General features: G+C 45.9%; 1 non-coding gene across 1 annotated transcript; it reads right to left on the bottom strand.

Annotated features, from left to right (window-relative positions):
* Positions 1-11,035: 11,035 nt before the first annotated feature.
* Positions 11,036-11,142, bottom strand: LOC115517332. Its single transcript, XR_003969796.1, has one exon. It is a non-coding gene; the product is annotated as a U6 spliceosomal RNA (small nuclear RNA).
* Between the last annotated feature and the right edge of the window lie 3,315 nt (positions 11,143-14,457).

The following is a 14,457-nucleotide window of genomic DNA, read 5'->3' as shown; positions in this document are numbered from 1 at the left end:
CCGACTGAGCCACCCAGCTGCCAATCGCACGGCTTTTCTAAACAAACGACATTCTGGGGTGATACCTACAGGTGATAAAAGTCAGCTACATATTGGATAGAGAATCTCCTGGTTGGGGGGGGCACAAGGGAGAACCGCACATAGGACCTCAAGAGCAGCCTTCCTCGGCTCCCGGGGCCACACCAGCCACCGGGTTCCGTTGTCTGGGAGGGGCTGGTGCTGCCGGTGGGGGACCCCGCTGTTGACCAAGGCTCTGAGTTACCAGTAAATGCTCAATTTCTCGAACTGCGGGTGCATTTTCTTAACTGTTCTTTCAACTAGGTGTATACATCTTACGCTGAAGTTCGTATGCTAGGTCTCCTTTTTTTTTTTTTTTTTTTGAAAATCTGTTGAAATGTCACCTTCTCCTAGAAGCTCTCCTTACCCTTCTCAGACCACGCAAGTCACACCTTCTTCCGTGTTCCGCAGGCACGTCCCCCGGGGGTTACAAACTCCGACACCTACAGGCCAGTGACATTCCCCCAGTGAGGCTGTCAGGAAGGACCCACACACACCAGCTATAAAGAGGTGACAGTCACCTACGGGAATGTGTGTCCAGGGGTACCAGATCCAGCTTTTCAGGACAAGCTAGAATATTCAGCTTTTTGTGTCAAATCTGTTGCCCCTCCCCTCCCCCCGTACCCACGGGCCGTAAGGCGTCCGTGTGTTGCCGAAGCTCTAACCCACACCGTGGTTGATCTGAGCACGGTCACACGGTCTCCAGGCACCCGTGGGGTCCTCAACGAAGGGGCTCCTCTGTGATCTGGACGATCCTGATATCAGCCACTGTAAGAGCCAGACACGTAGCCACGTACTCTGAGCCGGGCTTTACTCAACAGTAACTCATGCGATCCTCACCAGCTGTGTGCCAGACATTGTACTAAGCTCTTCGGGTACTTTTATCTGAATCCTTGCAAAAAAGCTGGGCAGCCGGTGCTGGCTCCATTCTACACGTGAGAACAGCTGAGTCTCAGAGCAGTCATTGCTTGAGCTTCCAAAGCTGGTAGGCGGTAAGGCTTGGGGCCGGGAGTGTTAGCCGAGGGACGTGTTCCCTGACCGCTGTACCCAGTGACACTCAAGCACTGGGCCAAGCTGACTCGCAGGTCTACAGGAAATACACAATCCCTGCTTCAACCAGCCTGTGACCTTGGGCGAGATACACAGCCTCTCTCTAGCTCTAGTTTTTATGTCCGTAAAACGGGCTTAATGACAGTGCCTGGGTCCTTGGGAGGGAGGGAAGATTGAACCAGGGAAAGTAGACAGTGTATTTAGCACAGTCCCTGGGCACAGTGCGGGTCAAGTTGCAGTAAGTTTCATTATTATGACTATTTCTTTCATTGATGTTGATTTTTGTCATGATCCCCAAATGGTCCCTTCCGTCTGCAGCAGCTATCAGGGCTGGGGGCGTTGGGATGCATTCACTCGCGTGCCCGCTTGAGGTTTGGAAATCAACACCCATAGGAAAGCTGTCGGTTACATGTTGATGGGGAGGAAAAAAACGGGGAAACTGGGGAGACAGGGAGAAGCAAAGAGGGAGGAAGGAGGAAGGAACTGAAACCCCAGGAGGAGGCGTGTCACTGCGCTCCCTGAGGCGGAAGGGACAGCCACGGAACATGGCCGGGTGCCCACCACGGTCCGAGTTTCAGGCTGCCCGCGGGACACCGGCCACATCTCGTCACAATCGGGGCGGGTGGGGGGTGGGGGGAGGTGTTGTCAACTACTTTTCCAGGAGAGGAACCCTACCCTTAGGAATCCCATCTTGTCCCAGGCATTAGCACCCTTGTGTCTGGCCATCTCTCTTGGCCCACTGGGGCTGCGTGTAAAAGCTTCAGGCCCGGGCTCATCTGCCACTCACTGCTTCTCATCCTGTGTCCTTGAGGGTTTGCCTGTCACAGTAGGACCAGGCCACACCACCGCACCACCAAAAGGGACCCCACCCACCTTTGATAACATTGCCCTTTGTTTTTAAACTCCTTTGCCCCTATGCTAATCCCATTAATTTAAGTGTTCTAGAAGGCAAGAAGGAAAGGAGATTTTTATTTTCTTATTTACCAAACAGCTTGCTTATCTCATGTAATCCACTCAGCAACAGGCTGTCTCCACCTGACTCTCCCCCTCAGCCCTATTAACCTGCGGCCTCTTGCGAATTTGAACTCTCTGCCTTCCCCCCACTCCAAAGCACCCCTCCAAACTTCAGGGACCCATTTCTTCAAGTAAGCGCACTCTTGGGTGAAGGGTATATACTTAGCTTTCTCCTAGCACACCACAAAGCAGAAGTAGCCCTGTTTATATCTCCGGGGCATGGGAGGATCCTTCTTTAATATCACGATTGTTTATAGAAGGTTGTTTGTTTTTTTTCTCATTGGATTTTAGGAATTGTTTATGTATCCTGGGTAGTAATCCTTTGTCCGTTCGAGAGTTACTGTGTCTTCTGCCCAATTGTGGTTTGTTGGTCGAAGAGGGGTTTGAACAGCAGTTCCTGATTCACTGAAATCCTATTTACCAATCTTGTCTACGACTGGGCTTTTTGAGTCTTGTTTAGAAAATACTTCCTTTCTTGGAGGCCATAGGAACATCCTCCTATGGTTTTTTCCGAAACGTTTTAAAGCTGTGCTTTTCTTACTTATTCAATTTACCTGGATCTAGTTTTTGTACGTGAAGGCTCAGGAGAGGACCCGTGGGTTTTTCCCCTGGGGATACACACGGTTCTAGCATCTTCTATAGGCCAGTTCATCTCTCTGGTGGCCAGATGCCGCTGCAGTCATAGATCAGGTTCCCAAACGTGCTTGGGTTTGTTTGCGAGCTTTTTATTCTATGCTTCACTGGTCAGTTTCTCTGCCAATAACACTGCCAATAATCGGCATAGCTGTACAATAAATCTCAACATCTTCTGGGCAACTCGCCCCACTTCATGCTTCTTTAGGAATGTCTTGGCCATTCTTGGGCCTTTGTTCTTCCATATAAATTTTAGAATCAGCTTGTTCAGGTCCTTGAAAAATCCATTTGGGGATTTTGATTGGCATCGTATAAAGTCTATGGCTCGATGTGGGGATATTTGAGACCTCCAACAATACTGTCTTCCTAGCCATGAACTGAAAATACCTCTCCATTTATTTATGGCCTTTTTAATGATTGTCTCTAACACTGTATACTTTTTCTCTAGAAAAGTCTTCCACATCTAAAAAAAAAGAATTCACCTTAGATGCTCCGTCCCTGTTCTGTTGCCGTTGCTATTATAAAGGAGTCAGTTCTGAAATTATGTTTTCATTGTTTGTTGTTGCCTGTCGTTGGTGGATGGAAATGCAATTCATTTTTTCATTACTGACTTTATATCTAGCTATTTCGCTAAACTCTTACTAATCTTAATTTGTAGATTCTTTCGTATTTCCTATGTAAATAATCCTATCATTTGTGACTAATGACAGGTTTGGGTTTTTTTCTTTTTTCCCAATCATTACATCCTTTTCTTGCCTTGTTGCACTGGCGAGGGCCTCTGATGTAATAGTGGTGACAGAATGCATTCTTGTCTTCTCTCTAATTTCTAGGGAAAAGATTCTAATTTACTACCAAATGATTCTGGTAGATACCTTCACTTTGTCAAGGAAGGTCTTTTCCATTTTTATGCCGGTAAATTTTTAACTGATTGATTACAAATGGGCAACAGGTTTTCTAAATTCTTATTTCTACGCACATTGGGACAGTTTGTTTATATCTGCTAAACTAGCGAACACTTATCAACTTTTTTCCAATATTAAATCACCTTTGCATCGTTGGGATTAAACCCAACTTAGTTCTCATGCATTATCTTTTTGATACATTGCCAAATTCCGTTGGTAATATTTTAGATGAGACTTCTACATTCATATTAATAAATGAGACTGTCTTTCTCACACCGTCCTTGACTAGTAGGTTTTGATATCAAGGTTATATTACCATCATAGAATGAGTTAGGCACTTTTTATTAGTCTCTGGAAGATTTTCTGTATGATCGGGATGAGCTGGGAAGTTTAGTTGAACTCCTTTGTTTAAAAAACAAAAAAAATCTAGGGGCACCTGGTGGTTCAGTCAGTTAAGTGTCCAACTTCGGCTCAGGTCATGATCTCACGGTTCGTGGGTTCGAGCCCCGTGTGGGCTCTGTGCTGACAGCTCAGAGCCCGGAGCCTGCTTCGGATTCTGTGTCTCTCCCATGCTCATGCTCTGCCTTTCTCTGTCTCTCAATAATAAATAAATGTTAAAAATTAAAAAAAAAAAAAGGAAAAAAAATCTAGGACCTGTAATTATCTTTTCCTATAGGAAGATAATTAAGCTCTTACTCATTTTATAAGTGGTTTTAAGAAATTTTGGGCTTTTTCATTCTCTTCGAATCAATTTTGGAGTTATTTTTCTAAGAACGTCACTGTTTTGTTTGACTTCTAAGAATTTATTTGAATTCTAAGAATTCAAATTTTTGGCCTAAGGATGAAAAAAAAATGTTTTTAGTGTTTATTTATTTTTGAAAGAAAGAGAGAGTGAGAGAGAGAGCGAGAGAGAGGCAAAAAGAGAGGGAGACACAGAATCCGAAGCAGGCCCCAGGCTCTGAGCTGTCAGCACAGAGCCCGACGCGGGGCTCGAACTCACAAACCATGAGATCATGACCTGAGCCAAGATCAAGAGTCAACGGCTTAACCAACTGAGTCACTCAGGCACCCCAGGCATAAAGATTTTTATAATATTCTACTAAATTTTTGTTGTGGCTATGGTTTTGATCCATTTACTTTCTTTATACTATTATATGCATCTATTTTCTTTTTTTTTTTCAATCAGTCTACCAGATGCAGGCTGCTTCATTAATCTTTTCAAAAAACCAGTAGTCTTGTTGATCTGCTCTATTGTATCTTTTTCGTTTCTATTTCATTAATTTCTGTTCGTATCTTCATGGTCTCCTCCTTTCTGCTGTCTTTGGGGGTATTCTGTTTTCCTTTTTAATGCATACATTTTCAGCTTCTCTTGGTTCTAATATAATATTTAAGGTTATGGATCTCCACTTAAGACCGTTTTCCCTGCATACTGACATGTAATAGTTTGGGTATCAATCAATTCTAATTATTTCAAATGCAAATTATTATTCTCTTATTCATGAGTTGTTGTGAAGCGGGCTTTTAAATTTCCAGACATGAAAAGATTACTAAAATTTCTCTTTGCACTATCTGTAGCTACTTCGTAAATTCCACTGTGATCAGAGACTGTCATATCTGTATGACATTCATTGTCTTAAATAGATGACAAATGTTCCGTGGTTTAAGAGTCTACACATTTCAACCCTGTTTTCCGACCATGATGCAATTAAATTAGAAATTAAAACCAGTGCTAAGAAATCGTAAAACACAGATGAAAATTTCCATCTGTACTTGAGAAGAACGACCATTTTTTAATTGTTGGAGGAGTTATATGCCCACGAAGTCACGGCCGACGATCCGACAACCGTAATTCAAATCTTCCGTCATCTCGGGGCGCCTGGGGGGCTCCGTTGGTTTAAGCTCAGGTCATGATCTCGCGGTTTGTGGGTTCAAGCCCTGTACTGGGCTCTCTGCTGTCAGCATAGAGCCTGCTTTGGATCCTCTGTGCCCCTCCCTCTCTGCCTCCTTGACGATTATGGTAGATGTGTCCATTTCTCCCCGTAATTGTTTTCAGATTTTGCTTCACATTTTTGAGGCTTTATAAAATGGATGAAGTTTACAATGTCACATCTTCCTGGTGAATTGAACTTCTTATCCTTATCTACTGACCCTCTTTAACATTGCTTTTTCTTTTTTTCTTAACAATAATTTAGCTTCTCGTGGGTAGTGCTGATAAAGCTCTTTGAAATCAGGACAACACTGCCTTCCAATTATTACTCAATGTACTTGCTTACTATTTACCATTCCTTGCTTTGGCCTCTGCTCCCTGATATTTATTTATTTATTTGCTTGATTAGTTGCTTGTTTATGTATCTTTCGTGGTCCTTCAGAGTTCCCTTATTTCCAAAAAGCTCATCAATACATCAAAATGTGTGTTTGCTATAATGTTGCCAGGCTCTAACTGACATAAGAGTCCCTCAGAATGCCTAGAGTGCCAGAATGCCAAATTGGCACACTTTTCAGTCTTTACTATATACATACTATATATATTTTATGTAAGCTTCATGCCCAGGTCGGAGCCCAACATAGGGCTTGAACACATGACCTTGAGATCAAGACCTGAGCTGAGATCAAGAGTCAGATGTTTAACCAACTGAGCCATCCAGGTGCCCCTACTATATTTCCAGAAAGTAGAAGTTATGGGCCTGGGGCGCCTGGGTGGCTCAGTCACACCCAACTCTTGACTTCGGCTCAGGTCGTGATCTCACCCTCCGTGAGTTGGAGCCCCGCGTCAGGAGCCAGCCTGCTTGGGATTCTCTCTCTCCCCTTCTCTCTACCTTCTCCCCACTCGTGCTCATCTCTCGCTCAAAAATAAATAAATACATAAACATTTTTTTAAAAAGAAGAACTTATGGGCACAAAAAGAGAAGACAAGGGACGTGTGCACCAACGAGTACCGACCAGGGGATTCTGTGTGCCCATGTACACATATGCCTATTTTCCAAATACCTGTGGGTAAACAATGTGTGAAGGAAGTATGTGTATTCCTTCATCTGTGCTTCTGAAATCATAGGTTTTTCAAGTTACGTCTTATTTCTTTTTTTTTAATTCTTTTTTCAGTGTTTATTTATTTTTGTGAGACAGAGACAGAGCATGACCAGGGGGAGAAGCAGAGAGAGAGGGAGACACAGAATCTGAAGCAGGCTCCAGGCTCTGAGCTGTCAGCACAGAGCCCGACGCCGGGCTCGAACTCATGAGCCGTGAGATCATGACCCGAGCAGAAGTTGGAGGCTCCACCGACTGAGCCACCCAGGCGCCCCAATTAGATCTTACTTCAGTCAATGAATATTTACTATATATAAAACAACTAGGGTGTGAGGACCATAAAGATGTTAGAGATCCTCACATTCATTAAATGTAAATAGTGCTCATCTCTCCATGTTGGGCTTGTGGGTGGTGAGTATTGTCTTCTATCGATTTTCTGTTTCTTGAACTTCTGCTGTGAGCATGTAATAGTTCCCTGATTATAGGGAAACAGTTATTTTACAAAGGGGTTTTCATACTTCAAAGAGTTGGAAACCACTAGTTTGGGGATTGAGAGCTTATAGAGCAAGAAAAACAAATTCGAAGGTGAATGGATGGGGCCAGGCCTGTGAGGACAATGAGAAAGTGGCCGAGGGGGCAGGGCGAGGGGCTGGGTTTCCAGTGACCTGATGGCCAAGGCCAGATGAAATGGGAGTGAACGCCTGTCAGCCCCACCCCATTTTTTGCTCTGTAAAACTGCAGGCCTGATGTTGCCAGATCTTTTGGCTAAGTGAAAATAGATATCTACATTTTGTTATTTGAAATCTTTACAGAGTTTCAATGCTGGCAAACTCACTTTTTAAAAAATGTTTAAACATGGTGCAGTTCAAATCAACCATCTGTGCAGATTAGATATGGCTCCTGGGTGGCCCCTTGATATCCTGTGTTAGGACCTGGGTTCCTTATCTCTTTCACCTCCACATGCACACTCCACAATCACTAAGATCAGGTCCAGCCCTGAAATATTTCTGAAACAGGAGACACCACCAATTTCCTCCTTCAGTTCAGATTATGGGCAGCCTCTCCATCTGCCCTAGTTTTAATCACATTGAAACCATCACCAAGTGGGTGTATCCATCCATCCGTCCGTCTGTCCATCCGTCCATCTTGTCTGTCCATCCACCTATCCATCCATCCATCCATCCATCCATCCGTCCATCCATCCGTCCATCCATCTGTCCATCTTATCTGTCCATCCATCCATCTGTCCATCCATCCATCTGTCCATCCATCCGTCCATCCATCTGTCCATCTTGTCTGTCCATCCATCCATCCATCCATCCATCTTGTCTGTCCATCCACCTATCCGTCCATCCATCCATCCATCCATCCGTCCATCTTATCTGTCCATCCATCCATCTATCTGTCCATCCATCCATCTGTCCATCTGTCCATCTGTCCATCCATCTTGTCTGCCCATCCATCTATGCGTCCATCTTGTCTGTCCATCCATCCATCTGTCCATCCATCTTGTCTGTCCAGCCATCTATCCGTCCATCCATGTATTTATTCTGACAACAGCTACCTTTTGGACATCTCCTAGATGGCAAGTAGTGCCCCAAATGGTGGAGAGAGAACAGGGAATACGACCAAGCCCTACCCTTAAGGAGCATGTAACACTCTAAGGGAGGAAATAGATAATTACAAACAAATGATCTGATGTCAGATGGGGGAGGTGTGCTATCTAAAAGCTGTGTGGAAGGAAGAGGTGAGGGGACAGCACTGCTTGAAAGGGTGGCCAGGAAAGACCTTCACACATGGTGTCTGAATAAGACCTGCTTGCTAAGAAAGAGGCAGCTGTGCAAACACGGAGAGCGAACTTAGCTTCCAGGCAACAGATGGGATAACAGCAGGTGCAAAGGCCCAGAGACAAGAACGGGATGATCTAGATTTGTTGGGGGAAGTTTGCTAATCCTCTCCTGCGAACCCACACCACGCAGACTTCCTCCCTGACTCCACTGTCAAGCACTTTGTTCTGTGTTATCTCCTAACTCAGGCTGGGGGCCAAGGCCATTCTCCACGGGTCCATCCCACAGGGCTGGTTTCCAGGGAGAAGACATCTTTCACCCCCAGCAGAGATCCCTGGCAGGTTCCTGGTCTTGACCCTCCTCTCTGATCTTCAGTGGTTATCTTCCCCTGAGAGAGGCCCCTCCTCCACCAAAGGGCCTCCTTCCTGCTCCTACAGAGCAGACCCATTAACTCCTTTCTAAAGCCATTTGATAAAAACCCCAGATCCTGTCACCACCTCTACCCGCTGTTCACAGTGCACTCACCTTCCAGCTCCAACCCCTCCCCACCCTCTCAACCCTACCCTTGCAGCCCAGGCCCCCAAACTTCCCAGGCCCTTCTCTTGATATCTGACCTTCATAGGCGTGGTCTGTCCTCTTAGCAACAGCATCTCCCCCTTTAATTCTAGCACCTTCCTGGTCGCTTGGTCCATAGCATGGCCTCACCATGGGCCTTGTCCCATTCCTCTGCCCCTCCCCACCGTCTTATTGGTCTTCCGCTGGCCCCTTCCTGCCTCCCACAAACACGAGCTCCTTGGCTGGCTCAGCTTCAAGCTTCTCTACCCTGGTCCTGCCGTCTTTTGTAACCGCTACAATTCCAGGCCGCTCAGTGCACTAACACGTGTAGGGTGAACACCATTGAATAATTAAGTCCTTGGGTTGATCTGGGCACTCAGAATGGTCTGTCTTTGAGCTCGGAGTCATCACAACAGACAGGCAATCTCTTCTTTCCAGCATCTTCTTTATGCATTTATCATAAGCACAGGAGTTGCCAGCGTTGGTCCTAATCTATACTTGCTTGGGGCGGGGCTGTTCAGTATAAATAGAACCCTTCTATGGGGTGGTCACTCCCTGCCAAGTGTCCCACCTGGCACACAGCCACACCTCCTTGTTGTATAGAGAGAATGACCGAATTAGCACCACGAGTGAATGAGTGAATGACCCTCCATAGGGCACTTCACACAGACCATTACAACGACCCAAGAGATAGATTCCCTGGTCAAATCCCATCTTACCGTCTAGGAAACATGAAGACTGAAGGTGATTAAATGATCTGCCTGACAGTCACGAATCTAATAAGCGGAAGCGTTGGGATTTCAACCCGCCCCAGTCTTTGTTTCACGGTCTAATCCCTGCGCTGTTCCACGGGGTGGCCACCAGCCACAGGTGGCTCCTGAGGACTCGTCCAAATGCGGCTGGTCCAAATCTAGATGTGCGGTGACGATAAAACACATTCCAGACTTCTAAGCTGTAGTGTGAAAAAGAGAATGAAAACTATCTCATTGATGCTTTTTACATTAAAGATAGGCTGACATGAAGGCATTTTGGATATATCGGGTTAAATAAAATGTTATCAAAATTAATCGCACCTGTTTCTTTTTACCTTTTTAATGCAGCTACTAGACAAGTGGAAATCGCACTGTGGCTCACGTTACGTTTTTGTTGGACAACGCGGGTGAAAGCGCCCAGCCACCTTGTTCTACCAGTTCAAATGCAAACGCCTTCATCTTCAACATCCTGAATAATGCGCACCCAGGACTGTTGGCCCAAGGCTCCGTTCTTCGTCCCCCTCGGTTCGTCTCTCTTCCACCCACTGGAATGATTTAGTCTCAGCGTATCCCAAACCCCAGGGCTGCTGCCTTGCTTTTAGCTGAATATCGTGGACAATATTTACCTTGGAGATGTCTCCGACCTGGGGAGTTGGTCCTGAAGTCGGAACGTGGAGCTAAAATCGCTCTAGGCAAAATTATCCACAGAAAGCCCTCCAAATTAGCATGCGGTAGTGTGTCCCTGGTTTTGTGCACGCGGATATGTATGTACACATGTATGACAGACTCAGTGATATACAGTAGGTAACAGTACAGAGCAGAACATTGGTTTGCAAAATTTTCCCACCTATTGTTATTATTTTGATTAACCGCTTGTGAGTAAGTTGCAGATATTGGGACTTATTACTTTTTTGTTTGTTTGTTTTTGAGACAGAGAGAGAGAACGCACGCGTGCACGTGAACATGAGCAGGGGAGGGGCGGAGAGAGAGGGAGACAGAGGATCTGAAGCAGGCTCTGTGCCGACAGCAGAGAGCCCGATGCAGGGCTCGAACGCACGAACCGCGAGATCATGACCTGAGCCGAAGTCGGACACTTGACTTACTGAGCCACCCAGGCGCCCCGGGACCTTTCATTTTTGAATGTTTCAGTACATATTTCTTTTCTTTTTCATTTGACTCACTTTATTGCAATATTCACTTTATTGTGGTCATCTGAAACAAAACTCATAATATCTCTAAGGTATGCCTGTACAGAAATTCTAAAAATCTGGAACGTTTCATGAATTTGCACGTCAGCCTTGTGCAGGGACCATGCTAACCTTCTCTGTATCGTTCCAATTTTAGTCTCTATGCTGCTGAAGTGAGCACTCAGTATATATTTTTTAAGAACTAGGGGAACCTGGGTGACTCAGTGGGTTGAGCGTCTGACTCTTGATTTCAGCTCCGGTCATGATCTCACAATTCTTGGAATGGGGCTCTACACTGAGCAAAGAGCCTGCTTGGGATTCTGTCTCTGTCTCTCTCTCTCTCTCTCTCAAAATAAATAAATATACATAAAAAAAAAAAGAAGCCTGTTCTCTTATGTAATAGTTACCATTATGAAATCCAGGAAAGTTAACATTTTTATAATATCTGATATGCATTCCATATTCAAATTTCCCCAATAACATCTTTCCGAGCAACTTTCCCTGAATCCAGGATGCAAACCAGTATTTCATGCTGCATTTACTTGTCATGTGTCCTCGGTCTCCTCAGTCTGGAACAATTCCTTAACCTTCCTTTATCTCGCGTGGTATTGGCATTTTTGAAGATTACGGGATAGCTGTTATGTAGAGTCCTCCCCTATCTGGATATGTCTGAATGATTCTTCATTATCAGAATCAAGTTGAAAATGTTTTACACGTATGCAGCATAAATGACCCCGTATCCTTCCCACTATATCCCACAGGGGCTGGTGGTGTTTGTCCATCGTCCCATCCTGCTGAAGGTAACTGTGATCACTGACTGAGGCAGTCCTAGATTTTCTCCCTTTTATTTTAAAGAGATATTTTAAAATGTTTATTCTGAAAGAGAGAGAGCATGGGCAGGGGGAGGAGCAGAGAGAGAGGAGCCCAGAACCAGCCCAGAGAGCAGGAGCCTCGCACAGGGCCTGATCCCACGAACCGTGAGATAATAACCTGAGACCTGAGATCACGACCTGAGATTTCATGACCTGAAATTAAGAGTTGGACGCTTAACGGACTGAGCCACCCAGGCACCCCATCTCCCTTTCAATTATTAAGAAATCTCTGGTCTCCTTTTGCAAGTGATAAGTAATCTGTAGCACAAGACTCTGATAGTGTGTAAGTATCACATTTCCTAACAATTTCACCCAGAGGTTTTAGCATCCATCCGTGATTTGTGCCCTGAACTGAGTTTTATTAGGATAGCTGCAAATTATTTTTAAAGCTGTAAAAGAGGGAGGGGAGTGGGGGGAACACAGGTGAGCGGTTGCATTTCCTTAACATAAAGGCCTGGAAAATGTTACTCCATTGTATGGAGAATTTTTAATCCGCAAAGCACGGTTTGGGAGGAAGGGGCAAGATTAACCAAGATGTGGTCTCTGCCACCAGAGCAGCTCACGATCAGATGGGGGACACAAAGCAGACAGAGCACTGAGGATACACACACACACACACACACACACACACACACACACAGGAAAGGAGGGACAGGAAACCGTTAAGTGAGAGCTTCAGAAGAAACCCAGCAGCCTGGAGCCGCCTGCTGGAGCCTAAGGTTTGCCCAGCACATAGGTACCAAGTAGGGAAAGCATCGCCCCCATCCCCAGTGTCATGGATTGATGGGTCCCTCCCAAATTCATCTGTTGAAATCCTAACCCAATACCTCAGAACATGACCTGATTTTGAGATAAGGTCTTTATAGGGGAAATCAAGTTAAAATGAGGTCATCAGGGTGGGCCTTAATCCAGTATGACCTTCGTCCTTCTAAAAGGGAAAAATCTGGACCCAGACATACACACAGAGGGAAGATGCTGCAAAGGGAGAATGTCACCGACAATCCAAGGAACACCGAGGCTTCCAGAAGCCTGGAGGGAGGAGGCCCGGAACAGATTCCTTCTCAGCATCTGTTCTGCCAACACCTCGATCTCGGATTTCCAGCCTCCAAACTGTGGGACAATACGTTTCTGTTGCTTAGGTCATTCCATGGGTGGCACTTTGTTACAGCGACACCCACCGTCGGCAAAATGACCCCACGTTCATGGGTTGCAAAATGTTGAGGGAAGAGCCCGGGCTCGAGTCAGAGCCTTGGGGTCATGGCCAGGTTGTACCACATCACAGCTGCTTAAGCTCAGGACAGTCTCTTTGTCTCCAGTCTCGGTTTCCTCATTTGTCAGTAGAGGGGAGTCAGAACCGCTGCAGAAGGGGTGCCTTGCGCTCCACTGGGGCCATCGTGGCTGGCCGCCATGACCTCATCCAGTCTTTGCTGACTACGGGACTCCACCACGGGAACCCCTTCCCTGACTCTCACTCTGCTGGGAAGGGTGGCATTTTTACTCCCTTTCACCCTCAAGGTCAAGCTCATATGGGGCAGAACTAGGTCAAGCTAATACGGGGCAGAACTAACACAAGCCAGTTACCCAAAATGCCCTGGTGCCGTGTCAGTGAAGGAGGAAGTTGGCTTATCTTTCTGAGATTTAACATGATCTATGGTGCACCAGGCATGACAGGCCTTGCCTGTCACTGTCATGGCCTAGACTGTGTCCCCCTGAACCCAGAACATTACAGAAGCCTTCCCGGTCTCCCCAGCCCTCTGTGGAAGTGATCACTCAATTTCTTTGCTCTATAATTGCTTCTCTCTGGGGCCCTGGTTGCCTTCCATGGGCCACTGTTCTAAGCAAAGGGAGGTGGTTAAGGAGGGGAGTGTGGAGGGTCTCACCCCGGAGCCACCCTGCCTGAGTCTCATTCCTGACTTTGCCCTGAACTAGTTGCGTGACCTTGGGCAGCTTCTCCAGCCTCCCTGAGCCTCAGACTTCCCTTGTGTAATAATAACATGGCTCTTGGCTGGTTGTGAGTATTGGCTAGGGCCTGGCATATAATCATCCAATAAATGTCAGCTATTTTTAAGGCTTTTATTTATTTTTGAGAGAGAGAGAGAGAGAGAGAGAGAGAGAGAGAGAGAGAGAATGCAATCGGTGGAAGGGCAGAGAGAGAGAGAGAGAGGGAGACACAGAATCTGAAGCAGGCTCCAGGCTCCGAGCTGTCAGCACAGAGCCCGACACGGGGCTCGAACTCACGGACCGTGAGATCATGACCTGAGCCAAAGTCGGATGCTTAACCTGCTGAGGCACCTAGGCACCCCTCAGCTATTTTTGTTAGCGTTGGGAGCCAGGATTTTGGTGTAGGAAAAAAGATGGAGATCTGAGTTTAAAAAGGTTAAATATAACCTGAGTTAGGATTAGAAACATCAGAACAAACTCATGGTATATTTTATCCTTTAAAAAATGATCTGGATTTTTTCTTCACTCTGTTAACTCTAAATCTACCGAAAAGACCCAGAACAATATCTAAACAGTATAAATGAGCATCCCCAGCATCAGACTATGGTCTCTAAATACTGTTTCTCACTCAAAGAAACCAGGAATGGTTGATTCCCGGTCTCGGGCAGGAAATGAATGTGATC

Source organism: Lynx canadensis, chromosome B3, assembly GCF_007474595.2.
Source record: "Lynx canadensis isolate LIC74 chromosome B3, mLynCan4.pri.v2, whole genome shotgun sequence".
Classification (NCBI taxonomy): domain Eukaryota; kingdom Metazoa; phylum Chordata; class Mammalia; order Carnivora; family Felidae; genus Lynx; species Lynx canadensis.
This window is presented reverse-complemented; position numbering and strand designations above follow the sequence as displayed.